Raw genomic sequence first — 6,805 nt, 5'->3', positions numbered from 1 at the left:
CCCATAACATACACTGTAAAAGTTACAAGTAAATATTTTCAATTAATTACTGTTTTTTTTTTTTTTTTTTTTTTTTCAGTATTGCTGTATTTTATGCAATTAATTGTGGGAGCATGATCAATAATTGCTGTAAATTGTACAGTAAAGTAAGATATTACATATTACAATAAGATATGTTTTTGTTATTTAAATTACTGTTGTTGTATTTTACTTTTAGTTGAAAAAAAAAGAGGCTATCTTCCTATACAGGAAATCTAAGTATGTGGCACCTCAAGTGAATAACACCAACACAATGGTGAGTTTAACTATGGGCTTTTTAACCAATCATTTAAAAATGTTGGCTTCAAAGCCACGGGTCAACATCGGCTTTATGCAGTGCATGTGATTTTTATTTAGCTGATTTATTTAAGTTTGATTTATTTATTTATATGCCAAGTTTACAGTTGGTTTGATTTTGATTTGAATTTCTGACTTATTGTTTCATGAGTATATGCTGCTTTTTTAACATTGGACTTTGTGTGTTTATTTTCAGAGTAATTTTGGGCATTAATCCAGGAATGATCTCAAATAAAAACAGCGTAAGGAATAAACCCATATGTATGCACTCTGTTTTGAAAGCCGATAATGATTTATTTTTAGTAATATAATTTTTTTTAAATAAAAGTTAGTAACAAAAACAAATACTGGTTAGTTTAAAAGAATAAATGCTAAAACAGCTTGCCATGGCAGTATGGAGTCACAACACATAAGACTCCAGCTATAGCCTGATGCCTCTCTTTCCTCACCCGACATACTGCACTGTTGCACCATTTGGTGGTGTGTAGCCAGAGAATATTCATGCTGTATGCTATGAAGTTCAGCCAAGAGTAGTGTCATTTTTACAGCCTGGTAGATTGTGAACAGTCAAGCTTCTTTTCCATGCAGGCAGAAATGCAACTGCTTCCATGACAACATAAGATTATCCTGGAAACAGGAGAGGAAAACTTATGCAGTAAAGCACTGACTCCATCTGTTCATTCGGCATTACAGCACTGAACACAAATATGAAGTCATCATCTTACATAATAAATACTCAGTGCTCAATACATGGTCAATATGGGAATGGATCTTGAAATATAACAATATTTTGAAATATGATTAAAAATGTTAAATAGTTATTAATTTTATATGTATATATGTTTTATATTTATTTTAAGTACTGAGTAATATTAATTAACTACATGTACTTAGCGTTACAGTTAGGGTTTGGTTTAGAGTTAGTTAGTTAGTTAGTTAGTTAGTTAGTTAGTTAGTTATTTAGTTACTTGCAATTATGTATAATTTACTGTTATTACTATCCAAAAACAGATAATAGAATAATGAAAAATGAAGATCCACACACATCAAAATATAGGCCAAAAAGCTCACATACATTTATTATAGGTATGTATTTGTCACAACATCTTAAAGTAAAATATCCTTATTTAAATAAATTATAATATTAATGATTAAAATGAATTAATAATTTTAATTAATAATAATTAATAATTAATAATAAAAATAAATTATTATTATATTATTATATTATATTAAATACAAGATTAATAATCATTAAATGTTTTACAGTGTCATTTCACAGGTACTTCCTGAATTAGTATGATCAAACGCATTCACTGTAAAAAAAAAAAAAAAAGAGAGATAACAAAAAGATATTTGTAAAACAAACAAACAAAAAAGGTCAAATGACTGGCAGCCGCCAAACAAAAAACATTAAATTAAAGTAAAATATCCTAATTTAGGATATTTTAAATAAAGTGCAAAAATTTTGATTGTGTTCTGAGTACAATTTAAGATTTAAGAAAATGGCTGTATAAAAAAAAAAAATAATAATATTCAAAAACAGTACACTTAATGAATAAAAAGATGATCAAGTTGACCATCCCTTTAAAAGGTGTAACATGCATTAACATGAATAAATTATGTGGAAAACATTAGAACAACAGTAAAAAAATATATATCTTAAACATATATACTTCTACCAGATCAAAACTTGATAGCAAACACCTGAAATTTTACAGATGAATATGTGAGACCTGGCAGGGCGACGTCTATTTTCCTTGGTACCTCTTGGCACGATTTCTAACACTGAATTTGTTAATGGCTTCTTTGCCATGATAAATGTCATTTAAAAAAAAACAATTTTAATCTTGTTTCATTTGTGGTGTTTATATTCATACTGCAGCTCTAAGAACAGTTAGAGGGATATGAATGATGGGATATGGTGAGATATGTTCAAGTGTGGGACTGTCATATACATGACCACACTCCACACACTAGACTAGTGATTGAGGAATGTTACTGCTAAGTGGTTTGCTAGCTCTTATGGTTTTATAGATCACAGGATCTCTGGATATCTCTGTTCCTCTGTAGTAATACCATGTTTGCTGCCATCCCATGGAGAAACAGAGGGCTTCTGGTAATTCCTCAAAATGGCTGAGGTGCTTATGCTTATGCTCATGTTTACCTGAAACATGGAAAAGGATAACTACAAATGAAACTTAATCTAGATGTAATTGCATGTGTCATATCTTCTGATGAAATTTATCATAAAAAAATGAAGTTTATAAAAAATAAGAACTGTTAAAGCTGCACTCAGTAGTAGTAACATTTTACACATTAAGGAATAACTTATGCTATTAACTAATAACTTAACTAATAACTATTAGCTAATAACTTAACCCCTTTTATGCTATTTTAAAGTTTCTTAATGTTCTTTTGGAGTCTCCTACGTTTACATGCATCAAAGGTAAAAAAACTGTTTAATTTCCTCATAATATACATTTGCACTTCGCCACATTTTCAATGATTCTCAAATGACTCGTCAATTGAATTAATCTCTCTAAATCCCGCCTCTCCGCGAGCTACTCTACTCTGATTGGCCAGACAGCTCAGTCTGTTGTGATTGGTTTGCTGGTACAGCGCGTGCGTCGAAAACAAAAACGCCCATTGCCATAACAACGTCAGCTGTCCTGAGGCCTCCTACACCGTAAACTAAAGACAGTAACAAACTATGATGTCGATTTTATCATATCAATCCTAGCGTGAGTGCGATGATGAAACACTGGAAGAACTAGTTATTCAACCCAAACCTCCATCGCAAGGACGAGTCGAGGAGGACATTTATCAGTGATACACTACTCAGTTTGAGGTACATTATGAGATGTTGCAACTGTAATTCCTCACCATCAGCATTAACAAGTGCATGTCCATCAACAAACCAATTATTTTACTTGTACTAATTTATTTACAGAGTATTTTTGTAATATATTGCAGTGAACACGTGGAAACTATATCAATAACAGTGCATACGCAATGTATACATTAGCCAAGCTCTAGCGTGAATGACTGATGTGAATGACTGATGCAACATAAACGTTGGTAAAACAAATCTTGCTCCATGATTAATCTTTCCTCAAAGTAGTGAGAATGACAGACATTAATAAACACAGTTTTAGGTAATAGTGGCCCACAAACTGATTAGCAGAAGTATTTAAGTAAGAGTGATAACATGAGTTAGCCAGTTAGCAGGAGACCTACTCAATATAAAACTCAAAACTAAGTATTTTGAACACCATCTTTCAAGAGCAAGCGGTTTGCGAATCCTGCATTGAACTCCGATATTTGAGAAGCAGTCGTCAGTGAAATAAAGGGAACACAGCAAAAGTTTAGGATAGTTTTGATTCTTCACATGGGCAGTGTAAAAAAAAATAATAATAAAAAAAAAAAACTGCCTTTACCTTCACATTGTAGAGCACAGCATCTTCTCGACATGATGCTATCCAGTATCCACAGGAATCAGCTGCCAGTTTGAGGTTCAAGTTTTCCCTGGTGTCTGTGCGTCCGATAAGTGGGTGGGCAACATGCTTATGTTTCGTCTTGACGTCACAACGAAACGGCTTATAACTCGTTTGAAAAACAATTCATTTCATTGACTCAGAGTCGACTCTTTCTTTTGAAAGACAATAACTTTATTTACGGTGCACTTTCAGATTTAAAACTTTGCAGGATGTTTTCATTCACTAAGAGCTTTGTTACACACTACATGAAAGTTCATTTTCAAAAATCCATAATAGGGGCCCTTAAGAGTCATCTGAATTGTGTACACTAACATGAGATGAAGATTGTAACCCACTCCTAATAGTTCCCTTTTGTATTCCGCCATGCTGAAATGGCGTGACGCGCTGTGCTTCACTAAAGTCGGAAAGAATCCTTGTACTGGCTGTAGTAGTTACTGATGTAACCCTTGTTCCCTGAAGGAGGGAACAGAGATGTTACGTTGATAATGATGTATTAGGGTCTCACCTGGGAACCCAATCACCTTCAAGTGGTAACTAAACAAGCCAATGGATATTGGCCAGTGAGATTTGCATGCCGAGCCACTCCTACCCAGACATACGGATATATAAGGCAGACTCGCACTCACCCATTCATATTTTGCTGAGGAGCCGAGACAGTTCATCAGTGGTTCAGGGTTGTGGCAGGAGAGATGTAATGTCTCTATTCCCTCCTTCAGAGAACAAGGGTTACATAAGTAACCGAGAACATATGGAAGATCTCTGCAGTAGGTCCTGCATAGCCAGGAATGGAACTACTACCGATACAGAGACAGGGAAGACCAAAAACTGCCCAGGGAAAGACACAGGTTTACCAACAGGGAAACCTTACAGTGGAAAGTATTCATATGGGATTACCTAGGAGGAATCACAGCATATGAGCATCTAGCCCAGTACAAGGGCTGACTGGGCTCCATACTGAGAAAATTCAACCCGAAGCCCCAGATGGCTGAGCTGCCTGAGCACCAGTTTCCTGTATTAGCATAACTAATCCTGAGTGTGAGCTGGAATGATCCAGTTGTCAAGATATTTCAACATTATTGTCCAAAATGGGCCCCCATGCTCCATGCGGGTGGCATCATAGGGACAATAAATGTACCCGTGGGGTACAGTTACATGGCTCTGTGGGTCCTGTGAAGGACTGGCTATGGAGGCGCGAGGAAGCAGCTTGTCATCGAAAAGCAAACCCCTTGCCTGTGGCGAAAGAAGGGATGGCTGGGGAGTGAGGAAGCATGGCGTCACTCACTGCCAGAGCATGCCTAGTATGGCCCAGAGGCTGAGGAAACTGCTCTTTTATTGAAAAAGTGGGTACCGCTTGCCCTGGGACCAGAAAATAAAGAACAGGAACAGATCAAATGAAACATAAGATTCTCCACCCGGCCCTCCTCCAGGGGAAGGAGTGGTGTGTTCACCATCTCCTGGTTCAGAGCAATGACCTCCACCTCTGGGCCACCCATTTCATAGCTGCATAGATGGACGCAGTCGGTCAGTCTAGTCAGCTGGAGCTGATCTAGACATAGCAGGGGGACGCCCTCTGCAATGAACAGACTTTGAGAGCTTTTGCTTAATGGACCTGCTGGATGGCCATTGTGTGCAGGGCAGAGGCAGCCTGTCCAGTGGCACTGTAAGCCTTAGCAGCTATGGCTAGAGATGTGTGCAATTCCACCAGGTGGCAGCACTTTGCGGGCATAAATGCCTCGCAACTGCATGCTCCAGCTGTGGAATCTCCACGTAACCCTTGGCGGCCCCTCTGTCGAGGGTAGTGAGAGTGGAGGAGGCTACAGAGCTGCTTCGGGTAGTAAAAGGTGCCTTCCATGACTTCTGAAGCTCCTCATGCACTTCCAGGAAGAAAGGCACTGGGGTGGAACGCGTCTGTAAACCAGGAACCAATATTCCAAACGCGAGAGCTTGGGGGGAAGGTGGAGGGTTTCACTCGAGTCCAATGCCCGTGACGGCCTGGGCAAGCATGGCTGTCAACTCTGAATCCAATTCAGCTTGAGCCATCACCCTCAAGGGGGGAAGCTCAGCTTCATTATCCTCTCCAGAGGAAAATAGCCCTCAATCCGATGCAGCTATTCACATCTGGTCCTTATCCGGAGTGCTGAATGACACACAGGGTGCCCCACGAAAGGAGATTACTCGGCATCTCGACGGCACATTGCATGCTAGAGGAGTGGGAAGTCCATTGGGACTGTCCCGGCGGAAGAGTATACTATAACCCTCAGGTCTCCCAAAGTGTCATCCAGACCCACAGCTCTGCTATGAGAAGAGAGGACAGGAGAGATGACTCGTACCTTCGCAAAAAATGGAGAGACGCGACCGCAATGCCAACATGGTCCTGCTCTCGCAGTGAGAGCATGAACCATCCAAGAACGCTTTCTCAACATGGTCTCAGCCCAGATTTGTGAGATAGCGATTGTGGCCATCAGATGAATCCAGGAAACTATCACATCCAGAAACACAAGGACAGAAAGACATCTTTAAAAAGATGCTTGCTGTCTGTGCTTGCTCTTTTAGGAAATCTGCTCTTACACGGCGAAGCGCTGACGGGTGAAACGCTGCACTTCTCCGTGCACTGCTCTCTCAGGAAGCGAATCACCGCTGGATGAGCCCTCACACTGGCAGGATTGATCTCCTTAGGATAAGAGTAATAAAATAGCTGTTTCTCTGCGCAGGGATCCACTTCAGTTGAAGGAAGTCTAGAATGAGCGATCGCTGTCACAACCGCTTGGCTCCGAAACAGAGTATGAATGAGTGAGTGAGAGCCGGGAGCCGAGACCCCAATATGTCAGTATCGACGTAAGTTGAACGTGACCAAAGTCCCTTTAAGACAAGTCATTTCAGTCAGCAGACATCTTTGAAATGCATTTCGGCATGCAAGTGCAGCTCCTATCTCTTTGGATGGGGACACATCAAATTCTCCAAAACTGTTC

Source organism: Leuciscus leuciscus (genome assembly GCF_965113295.1).
Source record: "Leuciscus leuciscus genome assembly, chromosome: 19".
NCBI lineage: Eukaryota > Metazoa > Chordata > Actinopteri > Cypriniformes > Leuciscidae > Leuciscus > Leuciscus leuciscus.
This window is presented reverse-complemented; position numbering follows the sequence as displayed.